Source organism: Saccopteryx bilineata, chromosome 1 (assembly GCF_036850765.1).
Source record: "Saccopteryx bilineata isolate mSacBil1 chromosome 1, mSacBil1_pri_phased_curated, whole genome shotgun sequence".
Lineage (NCBI taxonomy): Eukaryota > Metazoa > Chordata > Mammalia > Chiroptera > Emballonuridae > Saccopteryx > Saccopteryx bilineata.
The window spans coordinates 133,408,504-133,433,076 of record NC_089490.1 but is presented as its reverse complement, the minus strand read 5'-3'; the positions used below and the strand labels follow the sequence as shown (position 1 = coordinate 133,433,076).

Below are 24,573 nucleotides of genomic sequence, written 5' to 3'. Positions count from 1 at the left end.
TTAATTTCTTCTATAGTTTTTCTGTTCTCTATTTCATTTATTTCTGCTCTGATTTTTATTATCTCCTTTCTTCGGCTGGTTTTGAGTTGTCTTTGTTCTTTTTCCAGTTCCTTAAGGTGTGAAGTTAAGTTGTTCACTTGGGCTTTCTCTTGTTTGTTCATATAGCCCTGAAGTGATATAAACTTCCCTCTTATCACTGCTTTTGCTGCATCCCATAGATTCTGATATGTTGTATTGTCATTTTCATTTGTCTGTATATATCTTTTGATATCTGTGCTTACTTCTTCTTTGACCCATTCATTTTTTAAAAGTATGTTGTTTAGTTTCCACATTTTTGTGGGGTTTTTTCCCTCTTTTTTGCAGTTGAATTCTAGTTTCAAGGCTTTATGATCAGAAAATATGCTTGGTACAACTTCAATTTTTCTGAATTTGCTGATGGTATTTTTGTGGCCCAACATATGGTCAATTCTTGAGAATGATCCATGTACACTGGAGAAAAATGTATACTCTGTCACTTTGGGATGAAAAGTCCTGTAGATGTCTATCATATCCAGGTGCTCTAGTGTTTTGTTTAAGGCCAATATATCTTTATTGATTCTCTGTTTGGATGACCGATTTAGAGCCGTCAGCGGTGTATTGAGGTCTCCAAGTATGATTGTATTTTTGTCAGTTTTTGTTTTAAGGTCAATAAGTAGCTGTCTTATATATTTTTGTGCTCCTTGGTTTGGTGCATATATATTAAGAATTGTTATGTCTTCTTGATTCAGCGTCCTCTTAATCATTATTGAAATGGCCATTTTTGTCTCTGAGTATTTTGCTGTCTTGTAGTTGGCATTATCAGATATGAGTATTGCTTGCCTGCTTTTTTTTTTTTGATGTTATTTGCTTGGAGTACTGTTTTCCAGCCTTTCACTTTGAATTTGTTTTTATCCTGTTACTTAGATGAGTTTCTTGTAGACAGCATACAGTTGGATTTTCTTTTTTAATCCATTCTGCTACTCTGTGCCTTTTTATTGGTGACTTAATCCGTTTACATTTAGTGTAATTATTGACACTTGTGGGTTTCCTATTGCCATTTTATACATTGCTTTCTGTCAGTTTTGTGTCTTGTTTGATTCTTCTCTTTTGTTTTTCTATCTTTTGTTTTTATTTGGTTGTATTCCATACTTCTTTTCTCTGTTGCTATCTTTTTTAAATCATGTGCTTCTGTGGTGGTTTTTTTAAGGGTGGTTACCATTAAGTAATGTAAAGGGTTCCTACCCTGTTCATTGTAATGCACTATGTTGTGAGTACTTCTCTACTCCATTGTTCTTTGCTACTGTTAATTTCCGTCTTCTCCCTCCCCCCCTTTTTTTGTTTTTGTTGTCACAGTTTAAATTTGGTTTTATTGTTTTCTTGGTGGAACTTTTACTTGTGGTTTTGTTTTATTTTGTTTTGTTCTTTGTATCTGGTTGGAAAACCCCCTTTAGTAATTCCTGTAGTGGGGGTTTTCTGATGATAAATTTTCTCATCTTTTCTGTGTCTGTGAAAGTTTTTATTTCTCCTTTGTATTTGAAGGATAGCTTTGATGGGTATAGTATTCGTGGCTGAAAGTTCCTCTCTTTCAGGACTTTAAATATTGGGGTCCACTCTCTTCTAGCTTGTAGACTTTCTGTTGAGAAATTCGATGATAATCTAATAGGCCTTCCTTTATATGTTGTATTCTTCTTTTCCCTGGCTTCCTTGAGAATTTTTTCTTTGTCGTTGGTTTGTACCATTTTCATTATGATGTGCCTTGGAGTAGGTTTGTTCGGGTTAAGAAAACTCAGAGTTCTGTTTGCTTCTTGAATTGAGGCTTTAGTTCTTTCCACAGGCTTGGGAAATTCTCATCTATTATTTGTTTGAATATGTTCTCCGTTCCATTTTCTTTCTCTTCTCCCTCTGATATACCTATTATTCTTATGTTATTCTTTTTGATGGAGTCAGACAATTTCTGTAGGGCTTTCTCATTGTTTTAAATTTTTGAGTCTCTTTCTTCTTTCTGTTGTGCCTCAAGTTGCTTGTCTTCTATTTCACTAATCCTACCTTCTATCTGGCTTGTTCTATTAGCTAAGCTTGTTACCTTGTTTTTCAGCTTGTGAATTGAGTTTTTCATCTTTGTTTGATTTGTTTTTATATTCAATTTAGTTTCAATTTCCTTGGTAATATATTCTTTGTGTTCGTTGAGTTGTTTTCTGAGCTCCCTAAATTGCCTTTCTGTGTTTTCTTGTATATCTCTGAGTATTTTTAGAATTTCTATTTTAAATTCTCTATCATTTAGCTCCAAGGTTTCCAATATATTAAATTGTTTCTCCTTAGATTTTTCCTCATCTATCTGTGCTACCTTTCTGTCTTTTGTATCCATGATATTCAATTTCCTTTTTCTTAATGGCATCTGAAGGTGGTTTTGTTGATAGTACTAATGAGAATTAATAAAAAATAAAAAGGTAAAAAAATAAAAAATATATTATTTCCTTTTTTTTAACTCCTCTCCTCTCCCCTCCTTCTTGAGAAAATCTTGTGGTAAACTGTAAATTATACTGTGCTAAAGAGAACAAAAACTACCTATAATGGAGGGCCTAAGTTGGGGAGAAGTGATAAAGGGGCAAAAAAAGGGGGTATGGACCCACAAAATGCAAAAAAGAAAAAATTTGGATCAAGAATAAAATGATTTGCTTTTAGGTGATGGTTAACTAAGAGATATAATGAGAGGAATAAAAGGGAAACAGAAAAAATGGAAAAAAAATTTAAAAATTACTGTTGTATTTAGTGGAGCAAAAACAAGATAAAATGGAGAGCCAAGGTTGGGAGCACTGCTAGTGAGTTAAAAAAGCAAAGTAAAAAACCCCAAAGCACCACAAAGAAAAATTTGAGTCCCAAATAAAATAATTTGTTCATCATTGAGGATTGAATGAGAGGAAAAATAAAGGCGAAAAGAAGAAATGAATATAGAGGGAGAAAAAAAGAAAGAGGAAAACACAAAATGAAGAAAAAAGAAAAAAGAACAAAAGGAGAGAGAGAAAGAGTTAAGGGTTTTGGAGTGTAATCCTCATAGAAAGGAAGAGGAAAGGAAAGATAATGAGAGATGTAATACTTATGGGTAGTGTAGTTCAAGGAGAGGAGAGAGTAAGACCAGCAGAGAATTAAACGACCAAATTGGAAGAAAAAAATAATCAAGACAAGAAGATAAGAGAAACAAATGAATAAATATAATAAAATGGGATAGGTTATAAAGTCTGTGGATTATTCTTGATTTTGAGAGGTTATCTTCTTGCTCTTTCTTTTCTCTCCCTCTTCCTGGTCGGTGACTCTGTACCCTGGGTTTTGCCCCTGTGGCACATTTACGTAGAGGTTTGCAGTTGATAAGTCTCTATGGCGATGTCATATATTGGACTTCAGTCTCATTGGCAGTCAAGGCTCATTAGCATTTGCATGCTCCGACAATGAGAGAGTCCATTTTCCCGGAGCCTCTCTCCTAGTCTTTCCTTCCTGAATTAGCAGCTTGATGATCCAGCTATGGGGTTGCTGCTGCCTCTGCCTGGAGAGTAAGAGGTTCAAAGAGCTGGCAAATCCCTACTCTATTCCCACTCAGTGCAGGGCTCTAGGTAAGGCTCAATCAGTCAGAGCCACTAGCATAATCAGTCGGGGCTGGGAGCCTATTGTTTTCAAGGTGCCTTTCTATGTGCCTCTAGGCACATCCCAAATGCCTCAACACCCTGTGGGACCCCTTTCCCCAGGCTTTTGGCACTTTGTAACCTGTTTTGGATGGGTAGAAGATGCCCTAGTCACTGTTGCAAAGCAGGAGGACTTACAAGCTGCCAAATTTCTCTTTTTAACATATAGCCCTGAGTATGCAAGCTCTGCCAATCAGAGGTTGCCCCCACCTCTATGTGCATAGCATAACAAGAGGTACCAGAAAATATCTCCCCTCTTGTTTTAGATCGCTGACCTGAGAGAGATCTTGTCAGTTAGGGTCGCATAGGTCAGTTGGGAGGTGAGCAGACTGTGGGTTAAGCTAATCCTTCATGGGTCTGTTAGCTTGTATGGCTGGGTGAGGCGCCCCACTCACCTGGAGAAGTTCAAGCGTAGGGAATCTCTCTTTCGCACGCTGCTTTTCAGGGCGCAGGGGTGACACTGAGACTCCGGTCAGAGCCCATGCAAAGGCCTCTGACTCTGCATCTCTGTCCAGGAACACAGGCGCCCACTCCCAGGGAATCTCTAGCCCACTCTCCACACTCGCCGACCAGGATATCGGGCCAGCTGCCTCTCGCCCTGGGTGATGTGCCCTGCCCGCCGGGAGAAGTTCTAGCATTGGGAATTTCGCTCCCACTCACTCCCTGCGCACTGCTTTTTCAGGGCACAGGGGCGACCCCGAGACTCTGGTTTCGGCCCACACAAAGGCCTCTGACTCTGCCCCTCTGTTCAGTAATATGGGCACCCACTCTCGCCCACTTTCCGCACTCACCGACCAGGATATAGTGCCGGCTGCCTCTTGCCCTAGGTGAGGCGCCCTCCCTGCTGGGAGAAGTTTGAGCATAGGGAATTTTGCTCCTGCTCACTCTCCGCGTGCCGTTTTTTCAGAGCGCAGGGGTGACACTGAGACTCCGGTCAGAGCCCACACAAAGGCCTCTGACTCTGCCCCTCTGTTCAGTAACATGGGCGCCCACTCTCGGGACTCTAGGAGGAATCTCTCACCCACTATCTGCATGCGCCGACCAGAAGATTGGGGCAAATGGCTGCCCCACTTGTTTTTCTTTGTCTGGATTTGGCGCGAGCGTTAGCTTGTGTTGACTGGGTTGCCACAAGCACAGTTTTTCCTTGGCTTGGATGTCCATGCCACAGACTGGTTCAGACGTTTGTGCCACAGCCTGGTACTATTCATACCCTATGCCCACCTCAGTTCCTATACTCTCAGTTCCCAGTGAAAGCAGCCCTTATTTAGGTTAGTGAGGAAGGCGAAGTGTTTCTCCCTCCATCTTATTTCCTTTGGGGTTGATTATATATTTAGTCAATTTTTCACTCAATAATACCTTTGCATTTAGTGTGGAACTGCTGGAGGCTCCAAGGATAGATTTTTCTGTCTCTGGTTGAAGATCTTGTTGAATTTGGGGGTAGATTTATCAGTATCGCTCCTTATGGTGCCATTTCTCTGACTGATTAGATGATTTCTTAGTAACTTTCAATGCCAACTCTGTCTCCTGCCACTCTGTGAGCTAACAGTGCCACAGATAGACCTTGCAGCAGCATAATCTATCCTAGACATTTCTTCTCTGTTTCTTGCACCACTGGGGCCGTGGATCTGTTTGTGGCCATGATGCATTCCTGTCTTCCCTTCACTGCATGTTCTGTGGGTATGAACTGCTGTTTTCCACTCTGTAGCTCTCCCATGCCTGATACGCCCAGCTGCTCAGCAAGCTTTAAGGAATTTGAGTGGCATTGAGCTGAACAGCAGATCAAAGCCCAGGTCTTCTTGGTGTCTTGGTCTGAGTTGTATGTGGAAGGAAAGGGAGAAGAAGGAAAAATGGAAGGGAAGTGACAGGCTACACAGAAGACAACTCTAGGACCAACTTTAGTGTTTTCCTGAAATTTGATTCATATTAACCCTCCAATCTGTGGTACTTTGGAAGCAGATTACCATAGGAGTGTATTTTTAATTTCTCTATTATAGCAACAACTCGAGTCCCCCAACCCAAACCTAAACAGCCACCTGGACTCCTGCTCTTTCCCTTTCAATTTTCCAAAGCATGTCTGAAAGGCTCTGGACCCAGCAAGTTCTCAGCAAAGGAAAGATTCATTTATGGGGTTCTCTGCCTCCAGTTCCTCCTTGCCACAACGAACACCTTTGGGAGGGGATTTAAAATCAAGTCCTTCTTTCTCAATTACCACTTAGAAAACTGTGTACTAAAACACTGCGGCAAACCTGTTTGCTCTTTTTGAAAGTCTAATTAACTCATTTGCGGAGGTTGCATCTTGCCTGACAGTGTGTCACTAGCTCATTTAAAAAGGTGCTAAGGCTCGGAATCTGTGGGTTACCACTCGAACAAATCCATTTTCATGTCCCGTGTTTGGAGGTTGACAGAAGAGCGGCAGAGATGGAGAGAGCTGAGGGACAACAATACTATTCCAGGACCTGACAGGAAAGTCTGCTTATGGCATCTCCAAGAATTGATCACCAGCCTCACCCTCTACCCTAAGAGGCAGGAGCCTGAGTGGAGGCCTGACTTGGCCACTGAATGGTTTTCTGACCTTCAGCCATGACTCCCCATTTTACAATTAACAAATAGTTGACATATAACGTTATATTAGTTTCAGGTGTACAACATCATGATTTGATATTTGTATATATCACAAAATGATTACCACAAGTCTCATTAAAACCCCTCACCACACAGTTATACTTTATTTTGTCCTTGTGATGAGCGCTTTCAAAACCTACTCTCTTGGCAACTTTGAAATCCCCAGCACAGTATATTGGTGACAGTCATTGTGCTTACCTTTTGGTTTCTGAGCCCCTTTTCTTCACCTGCAAAGCTTTCCCCAACTCTAATATTCTAAATCAGATCCATTTCTAACACTTTGTCTACCAAATGTACTGTTATCTTTAATTGATTAACCTGAAACCAATCAAATTCATTGCATTTCATTTATAATGTGGCTCCTTGACACATTTTTTGGTGAAACAATTTATAGGAAAGTGAAGAGAAAAGATTAAAAGGAGTCAATATGTACACAAAATTGTATCTGCCTCCTCCCCAAAAGAGTTAGTGTATTGACATAATGTTAGCCCACAACATATACATTGTTCACTCCCATACTGCGTGACTTATGTCTTAGTATAATATTTTGAACAATTAAATGATGGTTCTAATTCTCTCTCAATCAACTTACTCCCTCAGCTCTTCTACTGTTAAAAGGACATCACTAAAGAAAGTAGATTTCAGAAAACAGAATCAAATCCCTAGCCTTTGTCACATAAAATAGAATTTTCATTGTGAGAAGCATGCATTTTGAGGTAAATTAAGGTTGTTTTACCCAAACAGGCTAAAATCCTAAAGAATTAAGCATAAAATTTATTTGTAACAGAAAATTTTCAAACTCTTTGGCTTTATTTTTTTATTTTTAAATTTTTATTAATTTTAATTTATTGTGTTTACATGGATTCAAGTATCTCACTGAATATAACTCCCTCACCCTCCACCCCTGTGTCCCTTTTTATGTCCCCTTTAGCCCCCTCTCTAACTCCCTTCCTTCTTCCCTTTAGGATTTGCTGTCCTGTTATCTATATTTTTGTGTTATGTATATATAATTTCACTAATCCCTTTACCTTCTCTGATTCCATTCCCTCATTCCCCTTTCCTTTGAGAACTGTCTCTCTTGTCCCTCTGACCTCACCTCTGCTTCTATTCCGTTCCTCAGTTCACTTTTTTCATTAGATTCCACATATAAGTGAGATGATATGATATTTGTCTTTCTCTGCCTGGCTTATTTTACTTAGCATAATAATCTCCAGGTCTATCCACGCTGTCACAAAAGGTAAGATTTCCTTTTTTTTTTCACTGCCATGTTGTATTCCATTGTATATATGTACCACTGCTTTTTAATCCACTCATCCACTGATGGACACTTGAGTTGTTTCCAGATCTTCGCTATTGTGAACAATGCTGCCATAAACATGAAGGTGCATTTCTTCTTTTGAATCAGTGATTTGGTATTCATAGGATATATTCTTAAAAGTGGAATAGTTGGGTCAAAGAACAGTTTGATTTTTAAATTTTTTGAGGAGTCTTCATACTGTTATCCACAGTGGCTGCACCAGTCTGCATTCCCACCAGCAGTGCAGGAAGGTTTCCTTTTCTCCACACCCTTTCCAGCACTTATTATGCATTATTTTGTTAATGAGCACCATTCTGACTGGTGTGAGGTGGTATTTCATTGTGGTATTAATTTGCACTTCTCTAATGATTAGTGATGTTGAACATTTTTTTGTATGCCTATTGGCCATTTGTATGTCCTCTTTGGAGAAGTGTCTATTCAGTTCTTTTGCCCATTTTTAAATTGGATTGATTACCTTCTTTGTGTTGAGTTTTAGAAGTTCTTTATAAATTTTGGTTATTAACCCCTTATCAGATGTATTGGTGAATATGTTCTCCCATTGTGTGGATTGTCTTTTGCTGTGCAAAAGCTTTTTAGTTTGATATAGTCCCATTTGTTTATCCTGTCTTTTATTTCACTTGCTCGTGGAGATAAATCGGCAAATATACTGCTGCAAGAGATGTCAGAGAGCTTACTGCCTATGTTTTCTTCTAAGATGCTTATGGTTTTACGGCTTACATTTAAGTTTATTTTTGTGAATAGTGTAAGTTGGGTCTAGTTTCATTTTTTTGCGGGTAGCTGTCCAATTTTTCCAACACCATTTATTAAAGAGACTGTCTTTACTCCATTGTATGCTCTTACTTTCTTTGTCAAATATCAATTGACCATAATGGCATGGGTTTATTTCTGGGTTTTGTTCTGTTCCATTCATCTGTATGCCTGTTCTTATGCCAGTACCAAGCTGTTTTGAGTACAATGGCCTTGTAGTATAACTTGGTATCAGGAAGTGTGATACCTCCCATTTTATTCTTCATTTTTAAGATTGCTGAGGCTATTTGTGTTCTTTTTTGGTTCCATATAAATTTTTGGAATATTTGTTCTATATCTTTGAAGTATGCCATTGGTATTTTAATAGAAATTGCTTTGAATTTATAGATTGCTTTGGGTAATATAGACATTTTAAAGATGTTTATTCTTCCTATCCTTGAACACAGTATATGCTTCCACTTGTTTGTATCTTTCTTGATTTCTTTTTATCAATGTTTTATAATTTTTTGAGTACAAATCTTTTACCTCCTTGGTTAAATTTACTCCTAGGTACTTTATAATTTTTTGTTGTTGTTGCAGTAGTGAAGGGAATTGTTTCCTTAATTCCTCTTTCAGACAGATCATTGTTGGTATATAAAAATGCCACTGATTTCTGAATATTAATTTTATATCCTGCCCCTTGCCAAATTCATCAGGTGTAGTAGATTTTTGACTGAGACTTCAGGGTTTTCTATATACAATTTCATATCATCAGCAAATAATGATAGTTTCACTTCTTTTTTTCCAATTTGGATGCCTTTTATTTCTTCTTTTTGTCTGATTGCTATGGCTAGGACTTCCAGAACTATGTTGAATAAGAGTGCTGAAAGGGAGACCCCTGCCTTGTTCCTGATCTTAAGGGGATTGCTTTTAATTTTTACCCATTGATTATGATGTTGGCTTTGGGTTTGTCATAGATGGCCTTTATCATGTTGAGATATGTTCCCTGTATTCCCATTTTGCTGAGAGTTTTGATCATAAATGAGTGCTGGATTTTATCAAATGCTTTTACTGCATCTATTGATGTTATTATGTGATTTTTCTCCTTCCTCTTGTTTATGTGATTAATCACATTTATTGATTTGCAAATATTGTACCAGCCTTGCCTCCCCAGAATAAATCCCACTTGATCATGATGCATGTTTTTTTTTCATGTATTGCTGGATCCGGTTTGCTAATATTTTGTTGAGAATTTTAGCAACTATGTTTATCAGAGATGTTGGCCTATAGTTTTCTTTCTGTATGGTGTCTTTACCTTGGAATGAAGGTTATGCTTACCTCCTAAACAGATTTTGGAAGTTTTCCCTCCTCTTGAATTTTTTGGAATAGTTTGAGAAGAATAGCTGTTAGTTCTTCTTTGAATATTTGGTAAAATTCACCCGCAAAGCCATCTGGTCCAGGACTTTTGTTTGCTGAAAGTTTTTTGATAACTTTTTCAATTTCATTTGATGTAATCAGTCTGTTTTCTGATTCTTTCAGATTGAGTTTTGGAAGATTATGTCTTTCTAGGAATTTACCCATTTCACCTAGGTTGTCCAATTTTTTTGAATACAGATTTTCATAATATTTTCTTATAATTCTTTGTATTTCTGTGGTATCAGTTGTTACTTTCATTTCTAATTTTATTTATTTGAGTCCTTTCTCTCTTTTTTTCTTGATGAGTCTGGTTAAAGGTTCATCAATCTTGTTTATTTTTTCAAAGAACCAGCTCTTGGTTTCACTGATCTTATGTACTGTTTTTTTAGCCTCTATGTCATTTATTCCCACTCTGCTCTTTATTATTTCCTCTCTTCTACTTCCTCTGGGCTTTATTTGTTGTTCTTTTTGTAGTTCTTTTAGATACAGGGTTAAGTTGTTTATTTGAGTTCTTTGTTGCTTCTAAATATATGCCTGTAATGCTATGTACTTCCCTCTCAGGACTGTTTTTGCTGTGTCTCATAAATTTTGAATTGTTGTATGTTCATTTTCATTTGTTTCAAGGAAATTTTTTATTTCTTCCTTGATCTTGTTGTTAACCCACACATGATTTAATAACATGCTGTTAACCTCCAAGTGTTTGAATATTTTTCAGTTTTTTTTATGTAGTTAATTTCTAGTTTCATGCCATTGTGATCAGAGAAGATGCTTGATATAAATTCAATCTTCTCAAATTATTGAGACTCATTTTGTGTCCCAACATGTGGTCTATCTTAGAGAATGTACCATGAGCACTGGAAAGGAATGTATATTCTGCTGCTTTGGGGTGAAAGGTTCTGAAGATATCTATTAAATTCAGTTGATCTTGTGTGTCATTTAAGGCTGTTGTTTCTTTGTTAATTTTTTGTCCATTGATGTTAGTGGGGTATTAAAATCCTCTACTATTGCTGTTGACCTCACCCTTTATGTCCATCAAAATATGTTTTATATATTTAGGTGCTCCTATATTAGCTGCATAGATAATTACAATGGTTATATTCTCCTGTTGGATTGTTCCCTTTATCATTATGTAGTGACCTTCTTTATCCCTTACTATAGCCTTTGTTTTAAAGTCTATTTTGTCAGATATAAATATTGCTACCCCAACTTTTTTTTTCATTTTCATTTGCATGAAATACTATTTTCCATCTTTTCACTTTCAGTCTATGTGTATCTTTTGTTCTGAAGTGAGTCTCTTGTTGACAGCATATGTATGGGTCCTGTTTTCTTATCCACACAGCTACCCTATGTCTTTTGACTGGAGCATTTAATCCATTTACATTTAAAGTTATTATTGATATGTAGTTGTTTATTGTCATTTTATTTTTTAAATCTACAATCTTTTTTTTCTTGATTGTTTTTTTATTTTGTTCTTTTTACAGCAGTCCCCTTAACATTTCTTGCAGTACTGGTTTGGTTGTAATGAATTCCTTGAGTTTTTTGTGTCGGGAAAGCTTTTTATTTCCCCTTCAATTTTAAACGATAGCCTTGTTGGATAAAGAAGTCTTGGTTATAGGTTCTTGCTTTGCATCATTTTGAATATTTCTTACCATTCCCTTCTGGCCTCAATTGTTTCTGTTGAGAAATCAGATGTCACCTTTTAGGAGGCTCCTCTGTATGTAATTAACTGCTTTTCTCTTGCAGCTTTTAGTCTTCTGTTTTTGTCTTTTAACTTTTGCATTTTAATTATGATGTGTCTTGGTTTAGGCCTCCTTGAGTTCCTCTTGATTGGAACTCTCTGTGCTTCCTGAATTTGTGTGACTTTTTCCTTCATCCATTAAGGGAAGTTTTCCGCTATGATTTCTTCAAACAGGTTCTTTATCCCTTTTTCATTCTCTTCTCCTTCAAGAACCCTTATGATGTGGATGTTGTTTCTTTCATGTTGTCACAGTGGTTTTTTTTAGAGTTTCCTCAGTCTATTTGAGCTTTTATTTTTATTTATTTTTTGCTGCTCTGTTTCTGTGCTTTTCAAAATCTTGTCCTCTAAATCTCTGATTCAATACTCTGCTTTATTCAGCCTGCTGTTAATTCCTTCTAGTGCAGTCTTTATTTCTATATTGTATTCATCATTTCTGACTGGCTCCTTTTTATGATTTCAATGTCCTTTTTGATGCTTGCTATCTCTTTATTTAAGTGCTCATTGGGTCCATCCATTGTTGCTCTAAGACCCTTGAGCATTCTAGAAATCATTGTTTTAAACTCTGCATCTGGTAGTTTGGTTACTTCCATCTCATTCAGTTCTTTTTCTGGGGGTTTCTCTGGTTGATTCATCTGGGTCACATTTCTCTGTCTTTTCATTTTGTCTGTGTATTAGGTAGTGCTGTCTGACTTTGAAATTTTTTTGGTGTCTTTATGAAGAAGATGGGCTCAGTGGTTATATCCTCCAGGCCACTTGTTTTCCTTGTTCTAGGAATGCTTCTTGAGGGTACTATTTTCCCTCGTGTTTTATGTATTAGATGCAGTTGGTGCTTTTGTGGGTATGGTTATCCCTTTAAGCTGGCTGATTCTAAGGGTCAACCTTGATCATGTGTATTACACACTGCAATGTCTGTCCTGTTTTGCATATTTATTCTCCACAGTGTCTGGTGCCTGCTAGACTCCATCTTTGGGCATGCTGTTTATGCAGGTAGTTGAGTGTAGGATTGGTGCTGTCTGCCACTCACTACCAATAGTGTTGGCTCTCGATCTTCTTGGGTTGGCATCAGCTGTTGTTTATAACTCACTGTGGACTACCAGTCTGCAACTACTGCACTTTTAACTGTTTGTGTCTGTGTTTTCTGTGCCTGGGTACTGTGGGAGGGGCCAACTTTTGTATAAGGATCAGCTTCCTTCTGCTTAGAGATGACAGCAGCTCCATTAAAGCCCCAAGTTCTGTAATATTTGTCTCCACTTTTCAGCTGCTTCTCCTCCTCTTGTAGCTGCCTGGTCATCCACAGAATCTTCTGTGGTAAGACTGTAGTGTGGGCTCAGATTGGCCTCACCCAACTAACCCCTCTACAGGTTGCACGCTTGGTGGGTTAGGGCTGCTGAGGTTGTGAATACAATGTTTGTGGGACCCCCTCCTTCAGGAGTCTCTTGGTCAGGAGCTCAGTACAGGGAATGTGGCTCCTACTTCAGAGCTTGATCCCTCAGCCACTGCTGGATACTCAAATTTTATTTCTCTCCAACAAGGTGATTAGGAGGTTCAGACCAATTGTGGCCAACAGTCCCCTCTGCAAAAGTTCTTTTAGCTGTTGATATCCTGTTCTCTGGGAGGAAGACTGAAAGTCCTCCCTTGGGGCTGACTATGCCCCTCCCAAAGGTGGCTAAGCCTCTTGACTAGATACAACAATAGACTCATAGGGACCCACACATACATGTCCATGCTCTAAGCCTCTCTTCATTCTCCCTGTGGAATCTAGCCTAGCAGGACAGAATATCCAGTGCCAAGGTCAGCTGACTGTGAAACTCCACTCTATCTAATGCGCATGAGTCACTGTGCCAGTGCTGATCACAGAGAGTGGAACTCACCTCAGCTGGGCCAGGTGTGAGGAGGTTTTCTTAGGATACCACTCTAGCAAGGGTTGTTAGGTTCTGAACTGATGATTTCTGCAGCTGGACCCTGGATGTGCCAGCCCTGGGCCTCCCAAGCAAGAACCCAGTGCAGACCAGTGGGAGACACTGCTTGTGATTGGCCCTCAGCAACCTTCTTGGAGCTATAAGCAATTCAAACTTTGTGGCTGCCTCTGCTAGGCCCAGGTGTACATGAAAATACCAAGCTGCTCTCCTAGGCTGGCTTTTACCTACTCTGGGCCTGGGGGAAAGTCTACTTAAACAGCAAAGTTTCCCTGAATCCTGCCTCCTGCAGCCTCTGTCTGCTGGCTGCTTGTTGGGCTCAGCCACTGAAGAAACCTCTGCTAGAGTCTAGAGCCTGTGGCGCTTCAGCACTTAGAAAGGGTGGTGGGTGTGGCTCTGCCCCTTGGCTCCAGGTGTGAGTCTGTCCAGACTTTTTTCATAGACCTCAGTAGGGTGTGGACCCAGGAGTCTGGTCAGTGTGGCCTCTGAGACCCAGAGGTGTGGTCTGCCCACTTTGGACAGTTTCAAATGAGTCTCCCATGAGGTGGAAGCACCAGTCATAGACTCAGGAGAGTGTAGGGGGAGGAGCTCAGGTCTCAACTCCAGAAAACTGAGTCACTGATGCGCCCTCTGCTTCCTGGACTCTCAGAATGACCCGTTGCCATGACTGGGATAGGAGAGACTCCCGAGGGCAGAGAAGCTGCTTTTCCCCAGGCTGGTGCCATTCAGAGGGGATTGATCCACCCAAGAAAGATGGTGACTGCAGTACTGGAAAATGACTTAGCACAGGGGTTCCAGTGGCCGTCCCCCACTGTCTCTCCCTGGGCCTCCAACTTTACACTCTCTTCATGCTACTCTAGTCCTCTCAGCTATCCCCTGCCAGAGCCTTGGGTAAGTGGCTGTGAATAAGGCTTTCTGCGTGGGCCCTTTAAGATGGAGTCTGCGTCTGAGAGCTCTGTGTCTTTCTCGCAGACAAAAACTCAGCTGTTTTCACAACTAATGCTTTTCACAACTAATGCCTCTTCTAGGCTCCAGGGCTCTAGGATGGGCTTCCAGGCCTGGGGTTAAACACCCACACCTCTTAGGGAGACCCTCCCGCAGTGAGAGTTCCTCTGAACCCTCCGCAGTCCCTCGCTCCTGGGAGTGGGGCAGCACTTTCTGCCTCTCCGCCCTTCCTACCAGTCTCGGTGTGGCTTCTTCTGTGATCCTTGCTTAAAGACTCCTCTTAGTTTAGTCCAAAGTTGGTTTTTCAAGATGATTATTCTTAAATTTAGTAGTAATCCTTTTTGGTCCTGGGAGGTGGCAGTTGGAACGTCCACTTACTCCATCACCATCTTTGTTTCCTCAAACTCTTTGGTTTTAGAACTCTTTTATACTCATAAACATTATTGAGGACCCTAAAAATTTTGGAGGTGGGTGTAGGTTATATATTTATTAGAAATTTATTATATTAGGTATTTACTTAATTAAAAATTAAAACTAATAAATTTAAAATTGTAAAAGAATACAACAAAATAAAGTTTCTTCTTTTTAAATATATATACAAATACACAGGAAGCTTTGGAATTTCAAAATTAGGGTAGTAAACACACAGTACAGTTTGCAGATGACGTATTTATTGTAGAATTGTGCATCTGAAACCTGTATAATTTTGTCAACCAGTATTACTCCAACAAATTCAATAAAAAATAAAAATAACAAAATAGTGCATATTTGCCCTGACAGGTTGCCCAGTTGATTAGAGCATTGTCACAATACATTAAGGTTGCAAGTTCGATCTCTGGTCAGGGCACATAGAAGAGTCAACCAATGAATGCATGAATAAGTGAACAACAAATCAGTGTTTCTCTCTCTTCCCTTCTCCTCTCTCTAAAATAAATCAATAAGTAGAAAAATATTTAAATATATATAAAGTAGTGCAGATTTAAAATTATGAGGAATTGTATTCATTGGAAAGCAGTAACAAAAAAATGATGGGTAGAGAAAGAATTGTCAGAATTAAGTGAATTATTGGTTCTAGCTAATGTGAAAGAGAAATATCAATGGTTTTGAGTTTTACTGAGTTAAAAAAAAAAGATGCCTTAGGAAGAAATAGTGTGTGACTGACTGGAGAATCACTTTGAACACTTTACAGTTTGAAAGGGCTGTTTTCCAATTTAATCTTCACATCAGCCCTTTGAAGGTTTTTTTTTAATATAATTTATATTGATTGTAGAATCTGTATTATAAATATGGAATTGAGGCTCAGAGAGGTTAGATGACTTGTCCAAGGAGTTGAATCTTGTACCTGGATGTTATTAGATAAAAACAGTGTCAGGCTAACTTTGAGGGGTAGTTAATTTGGGTTTTAAGCAAAAAAAAAAAAAAAAAAAAAAAAGTAATGAATTCTTGGACAATAATATAATTGCAAAGATTATAGTATAAATAATCTAAGGTAGCTTGTATAAATGTTCAGTAAAAGCCCTGAGAGAAAAGGGAGTTAATCTCTGAAACACTATACCTTAAACTTACAACCTTGGAAAATTCTGGAAAACTCAAGAATACAAAAGCATATATTTTTTTAGCTATCAAAACAATGACATCATATTTCATGTGCTCTCTGGAAAAATTTATTGTCCACTGATGAGAAAATGAGAGTGAAAAAGGCAAATATTAGCTTGTATTATTATAAAAATAGTTCTGACTTCATGGACCCCCTTAGAGAGTGTCAGGAACCCCCAGATATACTTGAGTAGCACTTTGAGAACTGCTGATTTATAAATAGGGTGAACCTGTGTCAAATTTGCCTAGAATAGTACCAATTTATGCTTGTTGTCCCTGTTAATGTAAGTATTACAAGCACTTATCTTTGTTCTTACAAGTTTAGATAAAAACTATATGGGCCCTGGCTGGTTGGCTCAGTGGTAGAGCGTCGGCCTGGTGTGCGGGAGACCCGGGTTTGATTCCTGGCCAGGGCACACAGAAGAAGCACCCATCTGCTTCTCTACCCCTCCCCCTCTCCTTCCTCTCTGTTTCTCTCTTCCCCTCCTGCAGCCAAGGCTCCATTGGAGCAAAGTTTGCCGGGGCGCTAGAATGGTTCTGATTGCGGCAGAGCAATGCCCCAAGATGGGCAGAGCATTGCCCCCTGGTGGGCATGCCAGGTGTATCCCGGTCGGGCGCATGCGGGAGTCTGTTTGACTGCCTCCCCGTTTCCAACTTCAGAAGAAAAAAAAAAACCTATATGGACACACCTGACCAGGCAGTAGTGCAGTGGATAGAATGTCATACTGGGACACGGAAGACCCAGGTTTGAAATCTCAGGTCACCAGCTTGAGTATGGGCTCATCTGGTTTGAGCAAGGCTCACCAGCTTGAGCTCAAGGTTGCTGGCTTGAGCAAAAGGTCACTTGCTCTGCTGTAGTCCCCTGGTCCAGGCACATATGGGAAAGCAATCAATGAACAACTATGGTGCCGCAACAAAGAACTGATGCTTCTTATCTCTCTCCCTTTCTGTTTGTCTGTCCCTATCTGTTCCTCTCTCTGTCTCTGTCATAAAAAACAACAATCAAAAAAAAATCAAACACTAGATGGACATGATCTACAAGCAACAAGAGTACTCTTTACGCAGTTTTCCTTCATGGATCGTAAGGAGATGTTTCTTGAGAAAAACTGAGTCTAGACTGAATCCCTGATGTCTTTCTAGAGAGAAAAAGCCAACGGCCTAACTCTGGGTTGAGCTTCATTGGGATGGAGGAAGGATGATTACAAAATGCACATTTTAAAATGGGTACAGAGTTTCATTTTGAAATGACAAAAAGTTCTAGAGGTGAATGGAAGCGATCATTGCAAACACTGAATGTACTTAATGCCACTGCCCTGTACACTTTAAAATGGTTAAGGTAGTAAATTTTATGTTACGTGTATTTTACTACAATAAAAAAACACAAATTTTGCTCTGGGAGGCTATCAGCTTTGTACAGTCGCCCTGAATCCACCACAGTAAGAGAACAAAGGACCATCAGTTGCTGAGAAAGGCAGACAGACCTTAAATGGATGGAGGACAAGCAGAGGCCTCTTGTCTCATCAGTGAGATCTTGTCGGTTTTTGGACATGGGCTGTATCAACTGAAAGTTGTGCTGGAAATTCCATCCTCAGTTGGATGCAGTGGGTCAAGAGGCTGCTCACAAAAAACCAGGTGGGTTGAAGTCATCTTCGCAGGTACTACAGCAAAACAGAGAACAGCCTATACCAGATGATCCTGAGTCCCTCACTCCAAATGCCACACACATTCAGACCACCTGGACTCAACCCTTGAGAGAAGAGGAAGAGTGGGCTCTTGAATTGGCTGATGAAATCCTGAACTGACCAGAAAAATGCTTATCAATAGAAATAGAATGTAAGGCACATATAGACTTTTACATTTTCTAATAGTTCTATTAAATAAAGTAAAAAGAACAGGTGTAGTTAGTTTTAATACTTTATTTATTATATATCTAAAATATTATTTCAACCTGTAATCAATATTTAAAAATGATTAATGAGATAATTTTGCATTCTTATTTGTCAAAGTCTTACAGAAACCCAGTGTATAATTTGTACTTCCTAGCCTGTTTTAATTCAGACTGGCATATTTCAAGAGCTTATTAGCCACATGTGGCTAGTGATTGATATATCAGACAGTGCAGGAATAGAGTTTAAGTGGGAAACAACCAAAACCTCCTCCCCCGCAAATGACTAATATGGCAATATTTATTAAGACACTATTTGATTATGATTTTAATCAATTACATGGAAGTAGAAGTGATGTGTATTTTTCCTAATGGTGGAAGCATTTAAGGGTCGGTGTGATAGGCTCCATCTCTCCCAGTCACCCAAGTGGTGAGTGGGAAATGGCTAATGTGAGCAGAACCACCTGACTCCCTGTGTTGGATAGGTAATAAGCAAGAAATAAACAGTCTGACATTCAAGTGGATTTGGATGGGTGCTCAGCTGGGGTCTCCATTCCTCTTTCCTTGGTTGCCTCCAAGAGACTGTTTTGTCTTCCTCACAGTATGCTGGTTGAGTACTTGGAAAACAGAAAGTGGAAGCTGCCAAATTCTTAAGGTCAAGACCCCCAAACTAGCCTAGCATTGCTTCTGCCATATTCTATTGGTCAGTTACAAGCACACCCAGGTCCAAGGGGAGAGGACATGAACTCCACCTTTCATTATGAAAGATTTGTGGGTGTCTTTCATCTACCATGTAATAGAATCAAAAGGACAACTTAAGGAGGGAAAACTCCTATCAGGAAGCAGAGTTGAAGATACATTCTTTTGAAAAAGTGTTTGAAACATTAAAAAGCAAGCTTTTATAATATATATTTAAAAGGAACTCTGCTATGACAGCCAATTAATAAAACTCAACTTTAATTGAAAGTTGAACCAGATGACCACTATCTTTTAAGTTTAACAAAAGAGCTAAGAGATCTGAAAAAAATAAAATAAAATTGTAGAACCAGAGAGCATTAGATCTGAAAGGACCTCGGAGACCCTCTCATTATATCTTTGTGTTTGTGTGGGTTGGAAACACTATTAGGAGAAAAGATCCTGCAGCTAGAGTATGGGTAGTATTTTCAGGTGGGCATTTGTGTAGATTCTGACACATTGTCACATTCATTAGCATGATAATCACTCTCAAATTATCTGCTCATGCTTGATTTGGAGTGAGAAGAACTGAGTAGTCCTCAAATGAAGACATCAACTATAGTTTAATTCACCCACAGTGACCCAAATGTTACTCTGCTTTTATTCCTTACCAAATACTCCTTTGTGTGAAGCACAGTATTTTGACCATGGCTTGTTGGTCTGCTATAGAGTGGCACTTTTTAAGGTGCTTTGTCAGATTCCTAGGATGCTGCAGCAAGATGATATGTAATTCTGTCCTATTGTCCTATTGCTCAGACCTGGCTTTCCAGCCCAGTGAAAAACATGAGGTTGGATTTTTGGTAAGCTATTATGACAGAGGAGTCCTGATTACATGGTGGGGAGACCAAGGTTATGATTAAAGCTCAGCTCCTAACAGGCTCAGTGTCTTTGGTGTGGTGGCTTAACCTCTCTGACCAACCATGCCCTCATCAGCAAGACAGTCTTCTACAAATGAGCTCTGAGGGTCTTCCCAATTCTTTGGGTCAAGGACTGTGTGATCAAGGTTGCTAGGAGAAGGTGAAGAATCACAACTTGTCATAAGGGAAGCACAGTAACTGAAACACAGTTGCTAAGGGTTCCTGAATGTCCATAAAGCTCTTTTGAGGACAGTACATGGGAAATAAGTTCTTTGGTTTTGATGATGTCCCGACAAAGTCTAATATATAATCATTCATATGGTGAAATGTGCCCAGGCTTCATCTCAGGCCAGTGGGGCCCTTTGTTATTTTTCAAAATGGTGTGCTGCCGCAGACTCATGTTTGCCTCATGCCTTGCTCTGACCCCTCGATATTCAGGGCACTAATCATGCTCTTTGTTATTATTATTAATCAGGGCCAATGAAATTGTACTTCACTCTGGCTTGTTCTCAAGTCCTGGAATTATGCAAATAGATTTATCAGCCAGCTCCCAGGCTTGAGCCGTGAATGGAAGTTTAAGGATGGCAGAAGCTTTTGCCCTGGCTCTCACTTATCTCCTCCAATCAAGCCTGAGGTGTGTTTTCCTCCTAACTTTTAATTGCATGACCTCTGAGAACCTAATTTCCAAAATACCCATTTATTATTTTAATGCTCATTTGGCATTATTATTTTCCCAAAGCAATCTTTTTGTTTTTGAATCTCTTAGGAGAGTCGAGAAGCAAGCCAAGAAAAGCTTCATTTTCTGCTCCTGACTCTCCCAAGAAGCAGAAGTAAAACATTAAAAATCTTTGTTTCTGGCTGGGGATGGGAGAAGGGAGCAAGGAGGGGAGGAGGAAAGGCGAGAAGGAAATTGAAAGGCATTTGCAATGGTCCCAGATGGAAAGCAATCCAGCAAATTGCCTTTAAACAGCAGTGTCCCCTGCAAACAGGGCACTCTAGCTGTTTGGTGTCACTTGAAAGCATCGTGTTGATATTTTTATAGATTTTATGTTACGTTCTAAGGCTTGTGTCAGGAGCAGCCACTTGGAGTTTGGCAGTAATGGACATTGGTACGCTTGCGATCTGAGTATCTGTTATTTCAAGGGGAGGCGCTGAGTGGATCTTACATCTTCTCAGCTGTTGCTTACCAGCTTCCTTCAGATACTGTTTGAACAGAAAAGCCCACATTTCTTGGTTTGAGTGAGCAATTCCCCTGACACTTCTAATCCTCTCACTTGTAAGCTACTAAACTGTGATTGAATGATGCCATTAGCAAGAAGGGGGTAAATACATTTAAGCATGGAGCCTTAGACTTTCTCAAATGATAACTGCCTTCATGTCTACAGGAGTCCTGTGCGTTTATCAAGGTAGGGGGCTTGGGGAGAGAGAAAGAAAAATTAAATGATGAATGAATGAATGAATGAATATTATAGGCAGGCAGTTGAGTTTTGTGGCATTAAAAAGGCTTATCATACTACTTTAAGTAAAAAGACAAGAAGAGATGATGAGCCACATGGTGGAAAGAACATGTCTGGTTAACCTGTTCCCTGGCTACTTTCTGTTAAGAGCCATTTACTTAAGCCAGACCAACTTGTTCACAGATCCCTGAACATCACTTAGTTTCCCCCACCACTGAAAGTTATTCCTACCATTTGGTTATTTAAATATAAATGAATGAATTCAAATTAATACAAATGAGAATTTTTTTTTTTGTATTTTTCTGAAGCTGGAAATGGGGAGAGACAGTCAGACAGACTCCCGCATGCGCCTGACCAGGATCCACCCGGCACGCCCACCAGGGGCCGACGCTCTGCCCACCAGGGGGCGACGCTCTGCCCACCAGGGGGCGATGCTCTGCCCCTCCGAGGCATCACTCTGTTGCGACCAGAGCCACTCTAGCGCCTGAGGCAGAAGCCAAGGAGCCATCCCCAGTGCCCGGGCCATCTTTTTGCTCCAATGGAGCCTCGGCTGCGGGAGGGGAAGAGAGAGACAGAGAGGAAGGAGAGGGGGAGGGGTGGAGAAGCAGATGGGCGCTTCTCCTGTGTGCCCTAGCCGGGCATCGAACCCGGGACCTCTGCACGCCAGGCCAACGCTCTACCACTGAGCCAACCGGCCAGGGCCCAAATGAGAATTTTGTTCCTCAGTTGAACCAGCCTTATCTTGAGTACTTGAAGCAGGCTAGTGGCTATTGTTCTGGAAAGTACGTACATAGACCATTTCCATCATCTCAGAAAGCTCTGTGGACAGAGCTGCTTCAGAGACCTATAAAGTGCCCTTGGTTTTTCTGTAATTATGATTTTTTGTGTGTGACAGAGACAGAGAGAGAGAGAGACAGAGAGAGGGACAGAGAGGCACAGACAAACAGGAAGGAAGAGAGATGAGAAGCATCAATTCTTCATTGCAGCTCCTTAGTCTCCTTAGTTGTTCATTGATTGCTTTCCACTGGGGAGCTCCAGCAGAGCAAGTGACCCCTTGCTCAAGCCAGTGATGTTTGGGCTCAAGCCTGTGACCTTGGCCTTCAAGCCAGCGACCTTTGGCCTCAAGCCAGAGACCATGAGGTCATGTCTATGATCCCACGCTCAAGCCGGTGACCCCATGCTCAAGCTGGTGAGCCTGAGCTCAAGCTGGATGAGCTTGCACTCAAGCTGGCAACCTCGGTCTTCTGTGTCCTAGTCTGACACTTTATCCACTGCACCACCTCCCAGTCAGGCTGTAATTACGATTATTAAATAATAATTTAAATTCATGGCATATTCTCATCATTGATCTATGCATGGCACAACCTATTCATTTTGTTTGTTTCAATTCTATAATAAATAACTATAAAACCAAAACTGAAAATTAAAGTCAAAACTTTGAAAATATCCCACATAAACCACGTGTGCCCCCTCCACACACCATTCTGCTATCTTCTCCCACCTGGGATTACCATCCTTACAGTTTCTGTGTTGATTCATGCCTTTGCCTTCCTTTGCATATATTTCTTTTCATACATTCATAACACGTGTGTATATGTATATCTGTGTATATATATGTGTGTGTGTATATATACTATTTTTTGGTTTTTAACTGTATAAAATTATGTTAAATGTAAGTTTGGAGGACTTAAAATTTGGCATAATATTGTTGCATATGGCTAATGGCAATGAATATATCTTCAAGTGAGCTTTGATTACATGGACTTCTTATTGTCAAATACTGGTTCATGTCTTATGCCCATCTTTATACTGAATTGTTTGTGCTTTTCAATGATTTATAAGAGTTATTTATGCAGTCTTCATACAAATCCTTTGTTGATAATGTGCATTGTCAAATCTTCTCCCAGTTTTTACTCTATCAGATGACTCTTTTTATGACATTTTTAGATGAACAAAAGTTCTTAATTTTAATATAGTCAAGTTTATCAGTCTTTTCCTTTTTTGATGTCTTGTCTAAAATAATTTTCACGCTAAGATTTGAAAGATAGTTTTTTTTATTTTTTGCTAAGAATTTTGAAGTTTTGCGTTTTTGCATTTAAGTTCTTGGTTTGCCTGGATTGATAGTTGATCAAGAAGTAAGAAGGAGTTTCATTTGTATCTTTTTCCCATGTATAACTCTTTTTTGATAGCTTCATTTATTGAACAATCTTTATTTTTCTTCAGCAATCAGATATTCCACCTTTATTCTCATCCAAAGTTCCATATATTCTTGGGTCTATTTATGGTCTTTATAGTTTATTCCATTAACTAATTTGCCTATCCCTGTGCCAATACATACATTTGTATTACTATAATTTCATAGTAAGTCCTGATGTCTAAGTAGAATCTGTGCTTACTTTTTATTCTACATTTTATAAGATTATCAAATTATATAAGACAAAATAAAACAACAACCCTGTTGGCATTTTAATTACAATTCCATCAGATTTATAGTTCAATTTAGGAACAATCATTTCAAAGTTAGCTTTCTTATCTAAGAACAGGTTCTATTTCTCCATTTAAGTATTCTGTAATACCTCCCTTACTGCATATATATTGTTAGTATTATTTCTTGATTCTTGATATCCTCTGAGACTATTGGAAATACTACTTTCTTTTTATTTATATTTTCTAATGATTTACTACTATTGTCTAACAATGCAACTAACTTTTAAAAATATAGTAAAAATATATATATGAACACACACACAAACATATATACATTTATAAACCAATTTTAAACTCTGTTACTTTAAATGTTTTCTGTAAATTATTTTGAATTCTTTGTAAAAATTACATTATCTGTAAATACTGGCAATTTTATTTCCTCCTTTCCAACTCTATGATTCCAATTTATTTTTCATATCTTATTACATTGGCTGAGATAATCTATATAACATTGCATAGAAATGAGATAAAATTGCTCCTGATTTTAAAGAAAATAATTTTTTAAAGATTCTATTTACTTATTTTAGAGAGAACAAAGAGAGGAATAAGAATAAACTCCCATAAGTACCTTGACTAAGCAGGCCCAGGGTTTCAAACTGGCAACCTTAGCGTTTTAGGTTGAGGCTTTATCCACTGCACCACCACAGGTCAGGCCTAGAAAATAATTTTAATGTTTCCAAATTGAGTATGATGTTTGTTTCAGGCATTACAAAAATAAATCTCTTTCATCAGCTTGAAAAAGCTTCCTTTTATTTCTACTTTACTAGAAGTTTTTATGTTTCAATACTGGAGTTAAAAATACTTTTTAAGTATCTATTATGTGATATAATTTTTCTTTTTTAATTTGTTAATGTGGTGAATTACATTAAGGATTGTTCTATTATTACAACCATCATTTGGTGGTATAAATCTTATTTGATTATGCTGTATAGTCTTTTCTATATAGTGTTGAATTCAGTTTGTAAATATCTTACTTAGAATTGTTACACCTGTATTCATGAGTGAAATAAGCCAGTAATATTCCTTTCACAGAATGTATTATCTGATTTTGGCATAAAATTATGTCATGATCTTATAATAATATAAAAAATTCTTCTCTTTATTATCCTTTTACTGTTAAAATAAGCTTGTGTACAATTGGGAGGATCAGTTTCCTGGTAGTATTGTGGCCTATCCTATAAAA

At 38.9% G+C, this 24,573-nt stretch overlaps 1 long non-coding RNA gene across 1 annotated transcript in view; it reads right to left on the bottom strand.

Annotated features, from left to right (window-relative positions):
* Positions 1 to 17,143: 17,143 nt before the first annotated feature.
* The window catches only part of LOC136320101 (uncharacterized), a 42,666-nt gene continuing 35,236 nt past the window's right edge, over positions 17,144 to 24,573 (bottom strand). Inside the window, exon 3 of the long non-coding RNA XR_010728261.1 lies at positions 17,144 to 17,627. This is a non-coding gene — a long non-coding RNA (uncharacterized lncRNA). The remainder of the gene's footprint in view (positions 17,628 to 24,573) is intronic.